Source organism: Sinocyclocheilus grahami, unplaced genomic scaffold (assembly GCF_001515645.1).
Source record: "Sinocyclocheilus grahami isolate Dianchi unplaced genomic scaffold, SAMN03320097.WGS_v1.1 scaffold21.1, whole genome shotgun sequence".
NCBI lineage: Eukaryota > Metazoa > Chordata > Actinopteri > Cypriniformes > Cyprinidae > Sinocyclocheilus > Sinocyclocheilus grahami.
The window spans coordinates 1747390-1772215 of NW_015505200.1; the positions used below are offsets into that span (position 1 = coordinate 1747390).

Here is a 24826-nt window from a genome sequence, read left to right on the forward strand (position 1 = left end):
ACGCGTTGCATCGCGCCGCGTAAACATAAAACCATGTCTGCATTTGTGATCGGAGAAATAACAAACAAGCGCTACTCTACACTGCTCAAAACTTACGTTTGAATCATCAGTGGCAAAACCTTTAAATATAAAAAATCTACTTACAGTCTGTGAGTAAGAACAGCCGGCATTGCAGTCTACTCTACCAGGATCAGGAAACAGTCCTCCATAAAATGCGCTGGACACATCTGAATATTTGGGTTGAACTGTTCTGGAACAGTGTTGTAAATACAACTTAACCACTGATTTCTAGTCGTGTCCTCTTCTGGAAGGCCAAACAAAGTAGTTTCGCTTTCACAACGAAACACACAGCGGGCTTGAGTGATCGGAGGCCGGCGGGCTTGCGGCAACCACATGTGACACCCCCGGGCTGGACTCCACTTCGTCCACGGTAAAAGCCGATCCGGCGATCCCCAGCGCGAAAGTTGATGTATTTCCTCAGCGACCAGCATGGATCAGCTCTAGGCATGACGAAGCGGTTGTCATCCTCTTTTGGAAGGCCAAACAAAATAGTTTCGCTTTCACAACGAAACACACAGAACACAAACACACAGCGTCTTTACGACATGGCGGCAGCAACAATACTACAGCGAGAATCAAAGTTACGCCTTCTTTCTTTGCGTGAACATTTGGGCGGCTTTATGCAAATCTTCCCACATTGTGACATAGATATGTGGGGGCGTGTTAGAATGAGCCGTTTTAGGTAGGCGTGATTGACTTAACTTTTATAAAGAATATCTCTTTGGATTTGAGACTTTAGTCTTTGCAACTTTACAGATCTTCTTTATGCACCAAGAGCTTGTAACACTTCAAAGAGAAAGGAAAAATTGAAATCGCATCATATGACCCCTTTAATTTCTCTATATATTTTACTATAAAACTGCTGCTTTAATATGTTATGAAAAGCATTATCATTGGCATTTAACTTTGTAAGAAGAGCTCTGATGCACCTGCTGCACAAAAAGATGTCACCTTTCCTTAAGTAGAGCAGTTTTGAAGACCATGCTGGCATAGGGAGACTCATAAGGAGAGCAGCTTATTCTTTCCTTCACCTTCAACTCAAAAGTGCCATGTTTGTTAAAAGTGGGTGAAGGGTTTGGTAGATGACATACAGTACATGCTCCTTTTCATACTCAGTTTTAACTTTTCTTTTAATCTTTTTCTCTGATATCATTTTCTCTTGTTGTCCTGCTAAGATTATGGAAACAGTACTGGATGGACAAAATCACAGACTAAATATGTGCTGTGCACATATTTATCTTTTATAAACTTGCCTTAGAAAAAAACATTTTACTGGTGTGCATCTTGAGACAAATCAATAGTACTAACATATTTTAAGGTATGTCAGTGCAAGTTTCATACAGTTAAAAGAGAACAGACATGCATTTTAGTCTGGGACAAAGCCTTGTCTGTGAAACATGATGAATGAATATTTCACAGACAACATATACAGGTGCATCTCAATAAATTAGAATGTCGTGGAAAAGGGATATGCATATTACATTCTTTATGACAGGTAAGTGTTTTTATGACCAAACCTGGATCCATGTAGATAAACTCCCAAAGAAGGAAGTTCAAGAGTCCTGAATAAGTGAAATCTACCACAGACAGCCTCTTCTTGTCGTCTTCTTGACAGGTTGTCATTTAGGGTAAAAGTTTTAGTGTCAAGCACTGTGGTATTTACAATCACTGTTAGGATGATAATGAAGCTAAATAGTCTATGTAGGGTAAAATACCGAGCCACAAGTTAAATTATAATTGTTTTGTAAAGTAATAGATGAAGTTGTCGTGCGGTGACGTCAAGCCCTGATCAGACTCTATGCAAAGCGCCCCACGATGCGCGTGCTGCTGAGAGCACATGGAGGAGAGAGGAGGACGGACACTTAGCAGCCTGGCTAATGTAGCCTGTGGGGTCGCAAAATATTTGTAAAGACATTTATTTGGAAATGAACAACACTTCAGGTATGGAACTCGGACTGGGTTGCCTAAGGCGTCCAACGTGGTAAGATTCTTATCCATTGTTGCGTTTAAGGTATATCCAGTGGTTTTGAAACAAAATCTTAGCTTTAGCAAAACAGTGTGCTCTTGTTGTTTTGTGCCACAGGTGCAAGGATTTAATTCAGTTTCATAAGCAGTAATCAATATCGATTTGAATGGGAAAGTCGAAACTATTTGTTTTAAAGCTTTATTATTATTTTTAACTAGTAACATTTGTTTTATTATACATTCATTTGGGCAATGAACTTTGTACGTTTATAAATACTGATTTATTCTGATTTGTCAAGAGCTTTTTCTCTTGACTTAATGCCACAATATTGACACTCGCAGTTTTCTAAAAACGTTTTATGTTGGCATGACATTAATGTGACTGTTATTAATAGTTTTATGTTACCTATAGAAAACATTCTGCTGATAACAACTTTATAGACTTTATATAGAGTTTGTGTCTAGTTGCGTGTGTCTTCTAGAAATGGCTATGAAAGCTATTACAGTGAACTGTCTACGTTTTTGTTAAAGGGGTCATATGATGCGATTTAAATTTTTCCGTTCTCTTTGGAGTGTTACAAGCTCTTGGGGCATAAAGAAGATTGGAAGTTACAAATCCAAAGAGATATTCTTTATAAAAGTTAAGAGTCAACCACGCCTACCTAAAACGGCTCGTTCTAACACGCCCCCACATATCTAGGTCACTATGTGGAAATATTAGCATAATGCTGCCCAAATGTGCACGCAAAGAAAGAAGGCGTGGTTTCAGGAACAGCAGTAGTGTTGATGCAGTCATGTCAGGGAGACGTTGTGTTTCAGTGCGAAAGCAAAAGCAGTTTATTTGGCCTTCCGGAAGTAGATGCAATGAGGAATCATTGGTTAAGATTTATTTACAACAGAACAGCACAACCCAGATGTTCGAATTTGTGCAACGCTTTTTATGGACGACAGTCTTTTTTAACCTAGAAGAGTACAAGGCTGGCTGTGCACAAGGCTATTTCTAAAAAAAAAATAAAAAGGGTTCTGACTTTGCTGTGACAATCTGGCGCTTCTGAATCAGCGACTGTAAGTATGTTTTGTTATTAGTTTAAGTATTTGCTATTGACTGTTCAAATGCGGAGTTTAGTGCAGCGCAGAGTAACGCGTCGTGGGTGTATGTGTGTGTGTGAGGGGAACAGGGTCACATCACAGGAGAGTGAACTGCCTGTCAGAAATCATAGCACGTCAGCTGTCTTAACCGCGGCTTGTGTACTGCATCATCACTGTGTCTGTCACGTGACTCTGTTGCCCTTTCGGGCTTGAACTGATGGTAAAACTAACAACATTATTAACTTGATATTTACTTTGAAAGCTGAAGCGATTATGGTAAGGGGCGTTACATTTCCGACGCGTTCTTGTGGTGTTCGGCCAATCACAATGCACTGGGTCAACAGACTGTGCTTGTCAAAGGAGGGGGCTTTGTTGAAAACGACGTGTTTGAGAGAGGTGGGGCATAGAGGACCTACAATAATGTACAGTATTTGATATATATTTATTAATAATATATATATCACCCCCTCCAGCCGGTCTGCAAGAATATTTTCCAAATGTAACCTGTCCTTGGGGTAAAAAAGGTTGGAGACCCCTGATCTAGAGGATGGTGGTGGATAGTCATAAGGAGGTTCCCTCTACCGTTATGTAATGTCAAAATAAGTCACAATGTACTGTCTTCATGGTGCTATCAGAGACGGAATGGGAGAAAGTAAAATCCTACATATGTGAATAATACAGAGACTATAGGACAGACGTTCTATTTGTTTCTTCTGTGGAACACAAAAATGTTTTTGTCCATGCAGTAAAAGTCAACAGGGTGCTGACTCGTTTTGGACCCCATTGTCTTTCATTGGGACCAAAGCAATTGAAACATTCTTCACAATATTTTATTTTGTGTTCTGCAGAAGAAAGAAAGTCATAGACGTTTGAAAGGACAAGAGGATGATGTACAGTACAGTAAATGACAGAATTTTTTTTTTTGTGTAAACTTTCCCTTCCAGTTGTCCTGTAAGACTGCTGACACTTACAAACGTGCATCTCATCACTGATGCAGGAGCATTGTATGGATCTGTAAATTAAAAGGAGTGTACTTGCCTGTGCACAACTGTTCCATAGCTTTAACATGTCCCTTGAGAGCAGACCTAACTCTCAATCAGATAGCTTAGATTTCAGTCTGTTACTTTGTGGTTGAATGGTCACTATGATTTGAGTGATCCATGCATGGGCCATTGGGCCCCCTTTTCAGTGCAACTGACATTTTCAGTTTAGGATCATCTGTGTTGGCCTGAGGTCTGGTTGATGACCATATTTACAGGCAAGGTCTAAATGGCACAGCACCCTCAAGATGGTTGACATAATTTGTCTCTCATATAACTATATACTGCTGACTTCATTATTCATTGGTCATGAAGCATTGATTCATATGCACCTGGGGAGATGTAGCAGCTGGTGGAGCATACAGAAATGATTGCTGCAGCAACATGGCTGAATTAGTTTTGATTAGATGAGCGTGAATGTTGAACTGAATGCGCTGGATGGCACTTTGTTGAAGTTAATGATCCAGAAACAGAGCTGGTTGGTTGTTCTCCCATATGGGAACACAAGTTAGTGCTTACTGTTTGGTTAAGACATCACAATTCTGTCGGATCCCACTATATAGCCTCATTAATGGGTTTCCAAGAGTTGAGTGGACATTATTGTGATAAAGTGGTTTGCATAATGGGTTCAGACTACATGATATTTTTGTCGGTCACGATAATCACTGTGTCAGATTACACGATTTTGCCTCCTAAAATCTTGTCGTGGCATGGATAAGAAACATGTCAGACTACACGTTGCTTCCCGACCATCGCGGGACGTGTGTGATGTCATCGAGAAGGCGGAACTAGCGACTGACTTCCGAAAACAAGAGTGTAAACATTGCTGAAGCACTTCCGCTATAGTTCGCCAGCATTTTTCTTTCTTTGTTCTGTCGTGGTAGTCCCTTCATGACACATCATACAGGCAGGAGTACTGTTGCCACAGCTCCACGAACCTTTCCTCCATCTCATAATTCCACCTAGCAGCACCATCATCTCTCTTTCGTTTTGCCATGTTTCTAATGGGCACTTTACTATCCCACGAGGCCACGGGAGAAGGCAGTGAAGTGACAACGCAACTGACGCTAGTAGGTTACATGACACTGACAGCATGACAGATGTAGTACATCCGGAATACATTCACAATACACAAATTCATACTATACAGAACAAAGGTCTTTAACCCTGCTCCTGGGGATCCGCTGTCCTGCAAAGTTTATTTCCAACCTGCTTAAGCACTCCTGACTGTATTTTCAAGCAATCTTGAGGAGCTTGATTAGTTGCTTCAGGTGTGTTTGATTATGGTTGTAGCTGGACTGCAGGACAGTGGGATACCCACTCAGACAGTTTGCATTTCTAGATGCAGCCTCACTTTTTTTATTCCCGCCTTCAGTGATTAAAACCAGAAGCGCTTTGATTCTTGCAGGCGCGGTTGTACAATGCTTTGCTCTGACTCATAGATGGTGTATGCACAGAATGTTTTTCATTAAATATTAAAGATTAATAAGTTTTTTTTTCTTTTACATAAATTACAAACTCAAAGTTGTTTCCATTATTTTCATCTGTAGTGAAAGTCAGGCTGTAGTTAGGTTGGTCACTCAACCACGGCCTGAACTCATGTTCTCTTTCATTTATATAACCAGACACTGTGTGTTTGTCTCAATAACTGAGAAATCTTTATTTAAACTCTTTGTGCCCCTGTGGAGTGACTGAGTTGTAATTGCCTGTCTGTCCAGTTTTGGCACTGAGCATTTAAACGATGAATGTGAGGCCGACATGGTGCTAATGTCACTGAGTCTTATCCTGTCCTTCTCGCACCGGGGGTCATGCAGGGCACTGGAAGCCTCCCAAATACTGAGAGAAGCAGCTCTGCTCTCTCTCTCTGTGATACCGCACGCAGCATGTAGTGGCTCCTTAGGAATTTATATGAAACTTAATCTTCGGTAGCAGTTTCCATAAGAGGCTGTGATATTTAGCCAAGTGCTCAGCTGTTATGTGTTATGTTACGTGGTTTGTAAAAGATGTACGAGACCAGAGTCGTCCTATCCTATTGCTCTCACTCACCCATCACCTAGTTCTGTGGATCTCAACTGGTTGGTCATGACCCAATAATAGGTCACAGATCTGTTCTGATAGGGTCGTGTACGGCAGGGAAAAATCTGTATTAATTGAGAAATAAAATGATTCTAAACATATAAAAGTAAATAGGCTTATCAACTTATAAAATGATTGTCACTGACGTAGTTATTTCAAGCCTAAAAGGTGATGTGTGTCATGTTTGCTCCACAAAAAATGGATTTGCAAATATAATAATTGTTTCCATACTGGTTTCCCAAAAACTCCTATGGCCTCCTCTTCCTCACTCATATCATTCAGACAAACAGTTCTGCTGGAACTCATGACCAGGGCCGTTGCTGGCCAAATGAAATGGGTGCCCTCCCCCAAATATTATGGATGTAAAAAAAAACACCTACTATAGGGGTCAAAACAGAACTTTAATAAAATATAAAAGTAAATAAATAAATTGTAATTATATTGTATTATTTACAAATTACAATTGTAGCTAAAGACAGTTACCTATGGCTATTATTTTATTAATACAGTTGTCTGATTGATTTTAGTCTCAAGCATTCAGAAATCATGCAATAGAAAACAAAGCAATTTTACTACGATAAAACCATGGTTCATTTTTTGTAAGGGTTATCAGGTCCACATGTTTTTGTTGAATAAATTATTGAGGCTGTCGTATTTCTTTTGCAAAAAGGTGGCCAAAAATGTAAGATTAAGTGTATATTTGAATTAAATGTTTGGTCAATATTAAAGGACTTGATCGTCCTGTAAGTGTAACAGCACTTTACTTTGCATTACATTATGTATTTTAACAGTGTTATTCAATGAAACCACTTAATTATTAATTAACCAATCATTATTGCCTTATTGTTTTATATAATGCATTTTAAGTAATTAAGTAAATAAAGGCTGTTGTTGGCTTAGGTCTGATTTTATAACCACAAAAAATATTATGTTAATTAGGGATGTAACGATTAACCGCGAGCTGGTTGAAAATCGAGTCAAATATGTGACGATTCAAATCGGTTGAGATGCTAAACAAATCGCGATTAATTTAGGGGTAGGAGTTTATATGAATGCATGTCTGAGGGGAACTTACTGTCTTTAGAAAAGTTTAGATGGTATTTTTTATTTTCATCTTGCCTCTGTATAATGCATATTAAAGTTCATAAGTGCAGCGCTGCTTTGTTTACAGCGGAAACCAATGAAACGCTTTAAGTGCCACCTGCTGGCAGAGAGTGAATCTGCATCTCATTCAGCTTTGGTGTTTCATGCAGATAATTTTATTTATAGTTTCACAAAACTGAAGTCAAACCATTCTGTTTTTGCTTCAAATTTCGAAATTGTAGCTAAAATAAATTGATTTCAACCATTTACCTTAAAAAAAAATTGTAAATTCAATGAATAATTTTTTCTTTTCAGTGTATTTGAAGTAACAAAACCATGGCTAATTTATGGTTACCATCCATGGCTACAAGAAATGGTTACCATCCATGGCTACAAGAACCATGATTTTTGGTTTTATTCGTAAAACCATGGCAAATTTTTGTAAGGGAACATGGAAAGTCAGAGAGAATATTAGATGAAAATTAAAACACGTTATTAACGTCAACATCCAAAAAAGTTTCACAGGATTATGAGTGTATGCTACCTGAAAGTGATGCATGGGCTTTTCTTTTTCTTCTCTCAGCGCCGGATCGCTGATGTCTTTTCACGGCATAGTTGTCCATCAGTTATGATCATTTGCATTCAGGCGCAGATGCGGGAATGGTGTGTCACGTGTGCTTAGCCTTCACCGTAAAATGCATTTTTTATAATTATATGTGTTCATCTTTAGATTTTTATTTATGTATATGTTCATTTTAATTTTAATATAGAAAGAAAGCAACTTTTTTTGGAGCAACTGGTATGGTGCCCCCCCCTGGGAGTTGGTGCCCTATGCAAACTGCGTACTCTGCGTATAGGGAGCGGCAGTACTCCTCATGACCTATGACTGGCTTGCTTACTTTGTCTTTGCACAGTTAACCAAGTTAGTAAGAAGTATTACACGTCTGACCTTTAGTTATTATTGTAAATGTCTTACACTTACATCAATAATACATTGCTCTGCCATAAACGTGATGGCTGTATTGCATTTTAGCTAGTTGTAGGTAGTCGTAGGTGATCAAACTAGTTCTTGAAGTTAATGCTGATGCATTCCTTGAAGGCAGGAATTGATCAGATGTCACATATTTTATCTCTAAGCCTTTTACGAGCATTTTATGGATCAGATAGCAGTTCCTAGAGTCCAGGTTCGCTCGTCATGACTGACTGAAGCAATAGCTGTGGTGATGTGAGCAGCCTTCCCTTTCATGTTATGGGGATGAGTAGTTGAGGACTCAATGTCTTGGGCTCTTCGTGTCCCCAGGGAGGCTTGAATTGCTCTGGCCGGCTCATGTAAAGGAGAGGAGATAGCCGGCCATCTGGAGAATACGATACGATCACCACTGGTTCCTGCCATTTAAAATGCCCCATCATCCCCCCGCTAGCACATCTCCCTTGGCCTTAACACATGTTTAGTGGCATGTTAGTCATCAGCTGTCATATATTTGATCTTATTTTCTTTTGTTCATTTATACCTGGCTATTATAAACCACACTTGAATGTGGAATGAGAGCACTCCGTAACATGTTCTTTGTGGGTTGTGTGTATGTCAAAGTGTATGTTCGAGTGTTGTGGTGTGCCTCTGTGTGTTTATAAGTGTTAGAGGAGTATCGCGTTCTCCTGCACACAACACAAGGATGTATAGACATATCACAGCCAAACACAATGAATTATTCAACCGGGCTCATACTGTGTGCTGGTTGGACGATGCAAACAGAAGCCACACAACAAATGTGAAACTTCATATTCAAAAAATTAATTTCTATGTATAATATAAGCTCATTCTTTGTTCTCATATAACATCTGGAGGAATAAGAGGAACCAGTAAATGATACAGAGGAAATAAAGATTTTTTTAATTGTGGGCAGCACTATATTTTCAGGTTAATGTCCAATATTAAAATAATGTATTATTAATACCTACAATTCCTCGGTAAAGGTAATGAGCATGTGCAATTAAATTTCCAGTGTCGTCTGATACTAAATTTAAAAATTCTAAAAATGGCAGTTAACTGATATAGTGCCAGTATATTTTGCAACCCTGATTGTTTTGGTATTGAATTTGAAGTAGCTTTACATTTGTGTTCATATATTGAACATTCTGTCCTGACTTGATTTACCTATATGTCATGTGGTGGAGAGTGAGAGATTGTTATAGTTTAACTGGCAGGGGGCTTTCCAGGACAGATGGGGCAGTAGATGAGCATTACATGCTCTACTATGGCGGTGTTAATGCCCTCTTGAGTCTTATGATGTAATGGTGCTGAGCAGATGCCTGCACAGATCTTGATGTAAGCATGAAGTGTGTTCTCAGCAGCCAAAGCAGGGCTCTATGCTTACTTTTCTTTTTTCTGATTTAAAAAAAATTAGGACACAGTCAAAAAAATCAGGAGCGCCTTCTGATTAATAACAAAAATTGGCCTTCTCATTACGAGGTGATATTTGACTCCTTGAAGTGATTTACAGGGGCACTTTTTCCCGCCTTTTTTCCTTTATTAAAAGTATGTCATCTTATGTCAAATTCAAAAATGTTATTTATAGGCTTTTTCATAATTTCTATTTACAGTGAGAACAAGTAGAATGAGAATAAGTTACCCATCAAATGAAATCAGAATTAACAATTCATTTGCACTACAGAGGTGGGACAGAAGAACACAAAAGTGGCATGTAGGGATATTTAAAGACGTTTAATGAGGCTCAGAGGTGGCATGAGTGCAATTCAATTAGTAAATTCATGTTTAGATTAATGTTTTAAATATAAATTTTTTAATAAAGAAATATAAAATTATTTAAATAACTGAAATGATACTTTAAAAATGAAAGGAAAACTGCCAGTAGGTGTTGGCAAGTCACTGTCTTTGTCACTGAATCATTCATTAAATTAATTTGTTCGAAAGGCTGATTCATTCAGGAACGAAGCAAGCGACTGCTTCACTTTTAGACAGGCACTCGTGAACTTCGCTAAGCACTTCCCCTCGTGGGAATCCCCACTGCCATTTTGAAGTGCGTTGTGGACGAGGGAAGTTTATATGGACAAAACCTCGACCCCTCGATTTTGACAGAGGGAGCGAGTCTGCTTCATATGCACACTTCAGGCTGCTCTATAGACCACAATGCAACACGACTATAACATCATCGCAGATCGCGTTTAATTTATCCCCACCCCAAACAACTCTATAATATATAAATGTTTTTTTTTTACATTTATAACAGCCTAAGCATACCTATATACATATAGAATGTTGCACCAAACTAATTCGTAAGGGGAAAAATGTAAACAATAAACCAACTCCATAGCGGATTCTAAGTGAGCAAGGGCTTAGGACATTCCAATTCAGCCCATTCTAAGAGTTCTGTCAGTAATCATGCAACGTAATCAATGACGTACATCCGAGTAAACGAGACGGAGGGAAGTTAGCAAGTGAAGGGCATACAAGCATGGCCTGAAACGCAGCCTTTATGAATGGGTAATTGAATCATTGACTCACTAGATTCGTTTAAAAACTCACATTCATTCATAAACGAAACAGCGCTGTGTTTGCTTGGAGATACGCATAATGCGACCCTGCAAAGGTCAAGAGCTTACGGTGACATGAGTGGATGCTTGGCTAATACATTTACCCAAGAGTTTTTCCTGGATAATCCAAGTGTGTTGTAAGTATACATAGGTTTTTTTTTTGAATGTAATCCTAAATATGGTTTTTGCATTGGTTACTTGGTAATTAGTCAGCCTTTTCCTCCTTGTGACAAAAGCAACGCCATGTGGGTTTTAAAACAATAAACTATAGTTGTAGGGCAACACAAAACAACAGTTAAGGCTGTCAGAGGACAGCTGGCCAAACAGTTTCCTTTACTTCCCCTTAACATGCTCAGGAGGAAACGTCTGATAATAGTTCCTGTTAGATATTATTTAAGCTAATGCTTTCAAGGTTAGATAAATGTGATTAGGGATGCACCGATATGAAAATTTTGGCCGATACCGATAACCGATTATTCTTTATTTTTGAAAGCCGATAACCGATATGTTGGCCGATAAATCTATATCCAAATTGTTATATACTTTTTGAGAGCCTGATTACAAAAAAGGTCTGCTTAATGATATTAGCATGATATTTGAATGCTCATACAGTGAGAACAGTAACATTCAGAAGACACTAGCACAACAAGATAATATGAATGCATACTTTGAAAAAAAAATTATAAAAATGCTCTTTGAAATTTGCAGTAGAAAAAATATACTATATAAATAGATTCATTAAAAAAAAAGGGAGGGATCTATGGGATGCTGGCTGCTAAATCTAAAAATAGTTAGCTATCAATATATTAATATAAATTTAGCTGGTATTGGCTGTTAACTGATAGTGTGCACTCTTATACTTATGTATGCACCTAAATCAAACAGTAACTCTTAAAACAAAAAGGTGTTTTGCAGCATTTTGCAACATTAAATTATTAAAACTAGGGCTGCATGATAAATTCACTGACAAGCTGCGCAAAACCACGTTCATATTCGCGCGATTTTTTGCGCCACTCGTCAGTGAACATCGGCCCTGTGTAGTTAATGCTGCTCAATGTGAAAGCACGCACGTGATGGAGATTTACCGCTGATTACAGAACCGGCTTTACTGACAAGATGCGCATTAAATATCACATGCGATTTATCGTGCAGCCCTAATTAAAACACCTAATGATGAATTTTGTACCCTTTATTATTTAGGGTTTAATTCATAGTATATGTATGATTGTAATAGTTCTGTAAGTAGGTAATCTATATAAGCAGCGAAATCAGGCTATCATAGGCTACTAAAGCTAATAGGTGGATTTTTTTTCCTTTGTGTCCTTGGAAGCAAATTTCAGGGCGTATTTTCCCTCCTTTAAATCATATTCAAATGAGACCCTTAATTGAATATAAACAGTGTTTGATGTTTTCGGTAAATGTGGATACTGTGGATTACTGAATGCTGTTTCTGCCAGAGCTTCAGCCGTACTGACTTTATTTAATTTTGAGGCTTGAAAAGGAGGAACTAGCTCTCTGTTCATTACAGTGCCTTTAGGACTGATTCAGCCTGACTGATTCTGGAGTCCTGTCTCATGCAGGCCTTTCTCACTCACTCACTCACTCACCCACACACACACACACACTCTCTCTCTCGCTCTCTCTCTCTCTCTCTCTCAATTAGTCTGCAGAGGAGTCAAAGCGAATGGGATGAGCCAAAGTGCTTCACAAATGGATTTAAATTGCATCTCACATGTGTTATGTTTTGAATCCAAAAGACGTCATTCTCAAACAGCTGAGCTGACTTTGGCTTTTTCAATGAAGAAAAACCCATCTGGGTCATCTATTCCAGGTGCGCCATCTGTTTCATGTGAGGAATGATTTGTAGTTGATCGTGTGAAGATCCTGTCCTTCATTCCATGTACACTTTCACAGGGCCGACTGCCTCCGCTGTCCCATACAGGCTTTTCCTGGAAGTGAGACTTGAAGATTTCTTCCATTAAAGGGTTAGTTCACCGCAAAATGAAAATTGTGCTGTGTTTTACTCACCCTCGATGCATTCCTAGGTGTATATGACTTTCTTCTTTCAGACGAATCCAGTCGGAGTTATATTAAAAATTGTCTTTGATCTTTCAAGCTCTATCGTTGTACTCAGCGGGTGTTGCATTCCTTCGGTTCAAAAGACGTGAAATAAAAAGCACCCTTCCACAAAAAAAAGTCTCACATGGCTCCGGGGGGTGAACAAAGGCCTTCTGTAGCGAATCGATGCGTTTTTGTAAGAAAAATATCCATATTCATAATGTAATAATCACTTTAATCTAGTCCCGTGAATTTTGAAAATACAACAGCTAAAAGCTACATATATTTCTCAGCAATGAGGTGATAACTTAGCAGTTTTTGTAATTAAACCGACAAGCTTGTTTGCAATGCTTCACAATCGCTCGCTCGCACGTGGGTGCATGCATTCATGCTGTAGATAAATTAGTCTAACAAATTATAATTACCGTTATTTTCCGGTCTTTATCTGTTCAGTCAGATTTTGCGCTACAAATCATCCATGACAGCCGTTGTCCATGCTGACAAATAATAATGGCCATTCAACGTGAATTATATAAATAATTTTAAAAGCACGGCCATTTAAAACCCGAGGGACTACTATGTGCATAGTAAAGCGATCACTGCAGACAATCCTTTTGGGTGGGAATTAATGTAAACACAGATATCGGAGACCAGTCGTGTCTAAAGTGATTGTAAACAGACGTGCCAAAAAATCGGATATGGTCAAAAGATCGGATCTGTGCATTAAGACTTGCAGTGTAAACGCAGCCAGAATGAGGCAGAAAATATGTTCCATAGGCTACTTAAAAAAAAATACATTGATTAGCAATGGATTATAAATATACTTAATTATTATGAAAATACCAGATGGCTTGAATAACACACAAACTATATTGTCGCAGTCGAGTGTTTATTGTCTTTGTTTTATCATTCAAAACGTTTATATGTTCTGTTTACTCCGTTAACTTACAGCTATAATAGCAATGCCTTTATCCATATAAGGGATTTCCTGAGTTTCGCTACTTCTGTGACTGTATATGTGTTTTGTCTTTGTGAGGGCGCCCTCTGGCGTCCAGTATGAATGAAACAGACATCATGTGTTTATAGTGCTAATGGCCAATCCATCATTTTTTGGGGATTTTTAAAATTTTATTTATTTATTTATTTTTAATAAGTATCGGTTTAGGCACCGGAACGGTTTAAAAAGTATCGATTTGGCACCGGTATTGAAAAATAACCTAACAATACCCAACCCTACGTGTAACTTCTAGTTTCTGTTATTTATTATTCAGATTTTGGTGTCAAATGTAAAATTCAAAAGATTTTTTATTTTATTTTTTTAATGATGGGGTGCTGTGAAAGTTAACCTTCTAAATTATTTTGGAATGATATTAATAAAAAATATTTTACAAAAAAGATCTACAGTATTTATATATTTTTTATATCATACATCTAATATCTAATAGTTACTTTAGCAGTGAGTAGGAAAAAATGACATAATACATAATAAATATTTCCAGATAAAAATTAATTAATTTAACCAATATTTTTGTTTTCCTATTATAATGATTAATATTTTTCTCATACATTATAATGATTAATATTTTTCTCATACATTATAAATGGATTTTATATACAGTGGGTACGGAAAGTATTCAGACCCCCTTACATTTTTCACTCTTTGTTATATTGCAGCCATTTGCTAAAATCATTTAAGTTCATTTTTTTCCTCATTAATGTACACACAGCACCCCATATTGACAGAAAAACACAGCATTGTTGACATTTTTGCACAAATATTTTGCCTTTATATTTTTTGTTCGGTCATCATATATTTGGGTGAGTCCTTGAAATGTTTGAAAACCCCTTAGCTAAAGCATTGTACATGTCACTGAGTTTAAATGGAAATAATTGGCTTTCACTATTTTTCCTTTACGTTGGTTGTTTTTGCGGGTGGAAAGCCTGATCATCTGCCCTCACATAATATTGGCCCATTGTTAGGAGAGAGAAGGATCTTACAGTTTGGACCGACTCCACTGAGCGTCCAGTAAACTTAACATTTTTAGAGTGTCTTTATATCTGTGACTGCCGGCCACCCAAAACATAATAGAGTAATGACTTTTGAATGTCTTCACTAAATAACAGGAAGAAAAATCAGGAGGTGTTGTGCATAGTGTTATTCCAGTAACCTGGTGTTCTACATAACTTGTCCATAGTAGTCATGGCTAAAACCACAGCACCATCTTGCTTGTCAGTATCGGGTTGTTCAAAAGGACCGCTTGTATGTCCTACACTGCCAGTCTTGCTATGTTATATAATTTAATTGAAACCAGTTAGTGCTTAAAAATAGCCACAGGCCAAAGGAACAGAAACACCCTCATCCAGAGGAAAAATACAAGACTTTCAATAGTTTTATGGCACTGCCCTTTTCTTTAGTAACAACTCTCTTGAGGGCCATTTAAAATGTTAAGAATAGATTTGCGTTTCTCATACAGCCGTGTTGCCAATTCAGAGTCTGCGAAGTGTGAAGCGATCTCATCTTTTGGGCGGCATTCGCTTGCTTTCTGTTGATTATGAATGAGGTGTCATTCTCTCGTTCTCTCTCAGTTTGTCTTTTCCTTCATGACACAGTGATTTACTGATCTACCATCTCATGTTCCCTCTCTTTTGCTGAGTCACGGCGTGTATTTAAAGAGCTGCAGTTGGAGACTGGAGTGGTATAACGGGATTTGCTTACACCTCGTGAAGAGGCTTGCTGCAGTCATATTACAAGTGGAGGATCTAAAGCAGGACAAATGGTGTGGTTAGCTGTGCGTACTCTTATTAGCATGTAGCAAAAACCAAAAAGACCAAACTTGGACAGAGTTGAGAGGCTGGCAGGTCCTATTTTAGATCTGCAGTCTGTAATGTACACATTTAAGCTGCCAGATCTCTTAAAATACTCGTGTTCTCAAGCCAGTGGAATTGGAATCATGTTCAGTGGCCAGAGATCATCTTGATCAGCTCACACGCTGTTTCTGGTCGGTACGGTACCATTATAATGAGTCAGTGAAGCGCAAACACTCTGTTTCTCCCCTCTTCTTTCTTTCTTTACAGTCTTTTAGTTCACTCTGTCTCTTTAAACAATTACATTTTCATTCTTGGCCCACTTCCTGGAGCGCACCAGAGATGCCAAGGAGAGTGAGAGAGAGAGAGGAATGAAGCTATGCGGCAAGAAAAGCGAAAACCTTCAAAGTTTATAAATAGATATTGTGTGTCACCACTAAATAAGAATGCTTGAACAATCAAGGACTTTGAGATTCCTTGTCTTTGTGAAAAAATTCCCAGGTCCCAACCCAAAAGTCCTTGTGCCAGTGCAGCTTAACGCACATTTACCGTAAACGGGCTGGAATCCTGGCATCTGTGTGAACAATGCACTGACTTGGCTGCCAAAACCGTAACCCTGTGTTTATGACCAAGCCCACTTCAGAAGCGAGACTTGGGATTGTGTAATAGCACGACTGGCTTTAAAGCTGAGTAATTATGGAATTACTTGGATGAAATTTACCTTTGAAACTCAGTTGCCTCTGAAGGATGGTTTACTGTAGATGTAAACTATCTTGTGTGCTGGTTAGAGATGTCAGTCTGGCCTGAATCAGTGTACTGGGTTCTGCAAGGTATGTCAGAGACTTGGTGTTTTGCTGTGTCCAGTCAGTGTGGGAGTAATGACGCATGGGAGTTTTTACCCAATAATTTAATTCCAGAATTTTTTTTTTTCCTGTGACTGTGTGACTATGAAGTACTTCCAGGTCTTGACCACATTACAGTTGCATATCACTTTGCCATTTTATTTGTTATTTTGAAGAGCCTTACAGACTACCGGAGCAAAAGAACCAAGAAAAACAGACACCGACAAAGCAAATAAATGAGTATTTATTTGCTTTGTACCCACCCTACAGCCTACAGCAACTCTGAAGCAGTTGTAGGAATTTATGACAAAGAGTGGTCATTGTGTGCATGTGACTGACAACAATATCACAAATTCTCCACAAATGTGGCTTGTATTTGAGGGTTGCAAGAAAAAAGCCACTCCTCAAGAAAGGCCACATGCAGTCTGACCACACAGTGGTTGAAGGAGAAAAAGGTGGATGTCCTTGCATGGCCTAGTCAGAGCCCATACTGAAAACCATTTGAAAATCTGTGGAATAACCTGAAGACTGCAGTCCACAAACAGTCACCATCAAATTTAACTGAACTTGAGCAGTTCTGCAAAGAAGAGTGGGCGAATATTGCAAAGTCTTGAAGTGCAAAGTTAGTAGAGACAGAGACATATCCCAACAGACTAAAGGCTGTAATTAAAGCAAAATGTGGTTCAACAAAATACGGACACAAAGGGGTGATCCTTTTTCCAACTTTTTAATTTTTTCTGACATGTTGGTGTTATATCTTTCACTTGGATGCTATAATTTGCACTGAGTAAATACAGCTGGATAAAACAAAAACTGTGTCCGTCTTCATTTCAAGCTGCAAAGCAACAAAATGTGATTATTTTAAAGTGGCTACAAATATGATTAAAAGATGAATATGAGACAAAACATTAAACATTCATGTTTTACCAAATAAAAGAAACTTTTACAGTTTCATTCCCTAATCTGATGTGAGCATAAGTATTGGGACAATAGAACTTAAAGTAAATGTAAAAGTTTAAAAGCTAATATTTGGTTGCAAATCTATTGTATACAATCACAGAAGTGAGTCTGCCACCCATAGACATCACCAGACTCCTGGTTTCATCCATGGAAATGCTTTTCCAAGCCTTTAATACAGCCATTTTCAACTGTTGCTTGTTTTGGGGAGTTTCTGCCATTAGTCTCCTCTTTAGATAGTGAAATTCATGTTCAATAGGATTTAAATCTGGAGATTGACTTGGGCAATCTAAGACCTTCCATTTCTTTGACCTGATAAACTCCTTGACTGAGCTAACAGGGTGTTTTGGGTCATTGTCCTGTTGCAATATGAAGCACTTTCTGAGTATTGTGCCATTTTCTTGAACATTGGTAGCCAATATGTTTTTGTACACTTCTGCATTCATTCTGCTATCACCATCATTCGTTAAGTGATCCAATGATTTTGTCCCGTATCTCATATTGTATTACAGTGTGGTCTCAAACTACTGACTCTTTAATTAGAAAAATTGAGATGCTGTATAATCGGGCTTTAAAAATAATGGATAAAAAGCCAAATCAATGGCATCACTGTCAAACCACCAGTCGGTGGTTTGTTTTAATTCTGAGAGGATGTGAGAAAAACGCTCCCGGAAACCCTAAGCTCGTGCCAGGCCTCTGCATTGTCCTTTCAATTTCACCAAGATCCTCTGACTCAAACTGGTTCTTTTCATCGACCCAAATTCAGCAAAGATCAACTGGAAATCTTAAGATATATGCTTAATTTTATGAATTTGAAAAATGTATTATACGTGAAATTGATTTTTAAATGCTTGCGTAATAAGGCATCTTCTGTTTTATTTAAATTGGTAAGGAGACACGATAATACTGTCCGAACTACAGAGGTTGGAAATTGTAGGATTGGGTTTTGTAGAACATCACAAGGACAAAGAGCATTTTCTGTAAAGGTATCCCAACTTTGGAATATGTTGCCAAATGAGTTTAAAGTGATACTTTAAGATGATATAAAGTCTTTTACATGGACAGTTAAGCGTTGGCTCAAAATAAACCAGACCTGTACGCATATTAAAATTTTTTATTTGCTTTGTAACTAGTTATTTATTAGAACTGGAAGAGTATAAAACTTGGGCATGTGGTTGTTCTGTATTCTGTTTGTAATGTATGAGGATATTGTATGAAGGATTTGTTACATTAGTTTTTATTTTTTTGGTAGGCTACAGATTATAGGCTACTATTTTATTATAATTATTTTGGTTATTTATATTTGTATTGTTGTTTTTGTTTTTTTAGAAAAGCCTTTCTAGGGACAAGAGATGTGAATTAGCGTCAGCTATAATCTTTATGTGCAGTGCATATTTTCCCGTCTTTGACTGGAATTGTTTATTGTATTTTCCCTATTCAAATACACTTTAAAATAAATAAATAAGTCATTAATAAAGTTTAGAGAGCCTGTTCCAGAGGCAGCCATGCATGCCCATGCCATGACACCACCTCCTCCATGCTTTACAGATGAGGTTGTATGCTTACAATCATTTGCAATTCCTTTCTTCATAATAGATATATTTCTATATATCTATTTCTATAATCTTTGTCTCATCTGTCCATGAAACACTAGAACTCTACTGGCTCACTATTGTGCTTTTTTTTGCAAACTTTAATCTTGCCTTTCTGTTTTTGCTGCTCAGAGGTTTGAATCTTGCTGTGTAGCTTAGGCTGTGGAAGTCTCCTGCAGACAGTAGATTGTCAGACCATCACTCCAGCTTTCTGGAGGTTGTTGGTGATTTTACAGACGGTTTAGGGTTCTTTTTCACAGCTATTATCATTTGTCTATCATCAACGGCTGTTGTTTTTCTCTGCTGACCTGGTCGTTGTTGGTTGCTGTAGTCGCCGGTGGCTTCTTTCTTTATCAGGACATTCCAAACTGTTGATTTCTCCATGCCCAATGTTTGTTGATATAGCTCTAATTGAGTTCCTCTTCTCTTTTAGTATCAAAATTGCTTGCTTGTCTCTCAAAGTCAGCTCCTGGTTTGTGTGTGTTGTCATCAAATGCAAGACTCAGAATGCAGAAGCAATGTCTATAACTGATACAGCACATTACCTGCTTTTAATATCTGAACAATTAAAGCAACAGAACACAGCTGATCACTTAGAAAGACCCATGAGTCAACTGTCCCAATACTTAGGCCCAATCCCAATTCTACCCCTTAGCCCTTCCCCTTTCCCCTATCCCTCCGTTTTGCGCGTTCACGTGAAGGGGTAGGGGTGTCTCAATTCTCTTTTGGTTGGAGGGGTAGGGGTAGGGGAAGGGCCAGACAGCCCTTCAAATGAAGATTTTTCGGGACCACACTTCAAACGAAGGGGTATGAATTATCTCAGCATAAACCGGCTTCAGGGGCAACATGGCTGCCCGAGCGAACTAAACGACACATAAATGTAAGCATTTTTGGCATTAATAAAGATTTTAACGAAAAGTAATCATTTGTTTTGTTACATTCAATCGTGAGTTCATATTTACGGTCATGTTACTCAAAGAAATGTTAGCAAAAAATCGCTGCTAACTAACGTCATATCATTACAGACTGCATGATAGTGCCACAACATATTTTCATGTCTGATCAGGGCTATAACCACCGTGGACATTGAGGGGGGCTAGTCCCCCCAATAATTAGAAATCGCTAAACCCTTTTCTCAAATATTGCCATTTTGAGAGCAAGAGAGAGAGAGAGTTGCGTGAATGTGCGTCTGTGCGTTTCTCTTTTTAAAGTGAGTTTACTTAAAAAAACAGCGATTTTATCCTCTCGTTGCTGGAAAACAATGTAGCGATTCAGTATTTAAATTGTTATTAATAAAAGTTGCAGGGCGTCATTGACAAGTTTCTTTTCTCCTGGGTATGTGAGCTGCGCAATCTCCTATATATATATATATATATGTGTGTGTGTGTGTGTGTGTGTGTGTGTGTGTGTGTGTGTGTGTGTGTGTGTGTGTGTGTGTGTGTGTGTGTGTGTGTGTGTGTGTGTGTGTGTGTGTGTGTGTGTGTGTGTGTGTCAGTAAGCAGCGCATTAATATAGAACGGTAATTAAAGGCTCTAATGCACACCAGCATAGGTGTGTGTATTGTAGGAGCTAAACGACGTATGATGACATAGTAGTGGTGTCCCAATTCTTAGGGGAATATTTTCACCCCTACCCCTTGACACTCTGTTTCAAGGGACAAGGGGAAGGGGTATAAAATAGAATTGGGATTGGGCCTTATTCTCACATCGGATAGGGGATGAAACTCTAAAAGTGCCGATCTTAGTTGGTAAAACATCTATGTGTTGAATCACCCAATAATAAAACATATACGCTTTATATATGTTGCGTTATTTTTTTATTATTATTTACAATATCTTAAGAAAGCTCTATTTAATTATTCAACAGAAATTATTTTCAGTATCTGTGGAAACCTCTCTCTCTCTCTCACACACACTCACTCACTCACACACACACACAGAATGAACAATGTTGTCAGCATTACTGCACTACTTTTAATACTAATAAAATATATCCACTGTTAAAAAGCTATAGCTCTACATTTCTCAGTAATGATGTGGTAACATCACTATTTTGATGTAGTTGCTTTGCTATTTGCTGAGATGCTACTGTCCAAAGAAAAAGCTGAGAGATGAGACAGACACAGGTAATAACACGCCCATTAACCTGTCTCTGTCTAGAAATGGCCCAATGGCTTTTATGACTCTTTTAAACTAGACACAGTGGCTTGGGCTGTTTCTAACAAGTTGCATAGGAAAATGTGGACAACTTTCATATTTTCCGGTGTTTAAAGATGGTAATGTGTGTTAAAGAGAGTTGAGAGCACTGAGCGTGAATGCTGACATTTTTGAAAATGAATGCATACTTGGAGTCTAAAGCAAAGGCATCCAGAGTTTATTTTTCCTTAGTCATCCCATCCACAAATACAGAGTATTTGGTAATTGCCATTGACATGATGAGTGGGAGAAGTTCAAAGACTTCATCCCAGTGATAAAGGGAGAGGCATCTGTAACTTGTGGCTGTCCAACAGGGGTTCACAGAGGTCTGACAGACTGGAAAAATCATGACACACTCATCATGTGCCGAGGGGCGTCACTGAAGGATGTACCATCTGTTCCAGCCAATAGAAGAGGAGCTCAATTGCTTAAGGGCTAATTTTGTTGTTTGTAGCTCAGCATGTGAGTGACCGAGACCAAAGTGTAGAGCTACACTGTCCCAACACCCCTTAGGTCGAGAGGGCACCTGTTGTGCCGGCAGTCCGTTGAGATCTAATTTATGAAGCACAGCTGTAGCCTGCAGTGACTTGTGTTAACCTCTCAACTTTGCTGGACGGCTGTGTGATCTGGACACTTCTGTTATGGGGTGAAAGGAGTTCATGGTTCACGTGGGTTCTCTGTCACATTACTTATATTTCTAGTCTTCTAATGCATATATACCGCATTAGAAGAGGTCATGTTACATGTTTCACAGGTCTTGACATTTAATTTCCCTAGTCACCCATCTTCCAGTTTATTTTGATGATTTGTATGGAAGTTAGTATCATTTGCATCAGGCTGTGCTAATTCAACCTCTACTATGTGCTAAACGAAAGATATATGAGACGTGAGCATTTACTACACTGATTTTGTGGGGAAATATGCCTATAAAGAGGAAGTGTGTTAAGTTTGGAAAAATTTTGAATAAATGGACATGCAAGAGTCTAAAAAAAATCCAAAATTCAACCAGATTTGATTTCTTCAATGTGAACCCCATAGACATACTGTACTGGTCTATTTAATACAAAATCACTGATATAAAACTAGCAGACAGAGGAAAGGTATAGCAACGGAAGTGTGGGTAATTGAGTTTCCTTCCACTCAGCACTGTTTATACAGGGCTTTTTCTCTTTCATTTCTTGAAAAGACGTCTGTGTGGATTTGTGAGAGATGGTGGAACAGTGATGTGATTGTATAGAGGAAGGTTTGAGCGTCCTTTCTCAGCTAAGAAGAATATTACTGCCCAGGAGCCAACACACATTGAGTCTGTTTATATAAACTCTCTGTTGTCCTTCTGCTCTCTCTCTGTTCTCTGGCTAACTCACACACACAGAGTCTATTCATACAAGCCCTCACACATACACACACACAGACGCCATTTATAAGATGGTTCTCTCACTTATGGCGTGTGCACGTTTTTTTTAAACATTGTAGCATCAGATATCAGCACCATTCAGAATTGCATTAAGAATTGTTTCAATACCTGAATTTAAATTGATGTAGCAAATCGGATGTTAAAATGTAATTCAAATTAAGTGGAATTATTCAGAGAAATTCTAAATGTAATCTTATAAATATATACATTTATCAATTAAAATAAAAAAATGTGTGTATATGTGTGTGTATATATATTTATATACATAGACATTATATAACGTGTAAAAATAGTTATTATTGATGTAAATTAAATAATTTTATAAATATAAATAATTTTAAAAAGTATAATCAAAGTATTATTAGTGTTTTTATTATTTATCAAATTTAATGTATATACATCATTTCACATATAAATAGTTCTCATTTATTGTTTTACATAAATATTGGTGATTATCTTTTATGAAGTTTTATTTACTTTATTTAAATTCATTTAAAAATTCAACACTGCTAGCTGTGTCTGCTGCATCCGGTAAAGGAGGGTTTGGAGAGTTAGTGAGAGAGTTTGTGCATGTCCGTGTGTGTGGTTTTAGTAGCCTACATATATTAGGTTTCATCAGTGAAAGGCCAGCGGGCCAGCTGAAGGGCCTATAGCTCAGCTGTAGTGATATGTCAGTGGAGTTCAGTCAGATCAGGTCTTTCCTCTCTACAGCGGCGCCAGGCTGCCTTGCCTGGCACACTATAGAACCACTCACTGGAAGAATGCATGTTTAAAGGGGTCATATGATGTTGCTAAAAAGAACATTATTTTGTGTATTTGGTGTAATGAAATGTGTTTATGCGGTTTAAGGTTCAAAAGACACATTATTTTCCACATACTGTACATTATTGTTTCTCCTCTATCCCCCGCCTTTCTGAAACGCGTACATTTTTACAAAGCTCATCGGTCTGAAAAGCGAGGTGTGCTCTGATTGGCCAGCTATCCAGTGCGTTGAGATTGGCCGAATACCTCAAGCGTGTGACGGAAATGTTACGCCCCTTACCATACTGTGATGCCATGTCCGGCCTGAGCGACGAGACAAAAATATTAAAACCCATTTTAAACGAGGCATTTGTTGCATCCAGTGGAGACATTATTATGGATTATAATGACTTATACTGTTTTTTTACGCGTTGCGTTGCATCACGCCGGATAAACATAAAACCATTTCTGCATTTGGGATCGGAGAAATTACAAACAACAAGTGCTACTCTTCACTGCTCAAAACTTGCGTTTGAATCATCAGTGGCAAATTCTTTAAATATAAAAAATTTACTTACAGTCTGTGAGTCAGAACAGCCGGCATTGTAGTCTACTCCAGTGTTTCCCAACCTTTTTTTAATTGCGGCATCCTTTGGAAATTTTAACAAACTTGTGGCACCCTACAAAATTAATTTTGTCACAATATTTGAATTTCTAACTTCGATATGATAATTTGAAAAGTATAGATGTTCGGTACAACAGGGAAGAACTGCAGAATATAATGTCATACAGATATTTTTAATATTATTTAAAAAATTTGTCCATCAATGGCTAATTCAATCAGTAGGCTAATTTCTAATGAAGAGACAAATTTATATGACAGATTTTAATGTAGGCTTTTATACATATGTAAACATTATTTAATTACCATTATAACTAGCTATCTCACAAATTTTTGCTCACTCAGTGTTTTTTTTTATTTTACAGTGGGGTAATTTTGGTGCAGTAGCACGAGATAGCTTGATTTCAAACTTTGAATTGAATAAAAAATGACAAGTAAACAGTCAGTAATAAAATAAGAACAAATAAAGAAATTAATAATGATAGCACAAATAAAAAAATAACAGTCTTCGAATGAAATAAATTGCTTTTTAGTTTTTCAGGTAGGTCTAACAGTAGGGTTAAGATATTGAACTTTTAAAAAAAATTTTTTTTTACACCAATTATCCAAATAATGTTTCGTCCTAGAAAGCTATTATTATCAGAGGACACGCGAGCATAACATAGCGGTTAGCAGATCAATGAATGAGAGGGCAGCGTTACCAGAGTTGCTCATATACCACACCATGTTACAACA

The 24826-nt window shown here is 37.9% G+C and overlaps 1 long non-coding RNA gene across 1 annotated transcript in view; it reads left to right on the plus strand.

The window, feature by feature from the left end:
* Window positions 1-1850: 1850 nt before the first annotated feature.
* The window catches only part of LOC107556873 (uncharacterized), a 65714-nt gene continuing 42738 nt past the window's right edge, over window positions 1851-24826 (plus strand). The window contains exon 1 of the long non-coding RNA XR_001605325.1: window positions 1851-2041. This is a non-coding gene — a long non-coding RNA (uncharacterized lncRNA). The remainder of the gene's footprint in view (window positions 2042-24826) is intronic.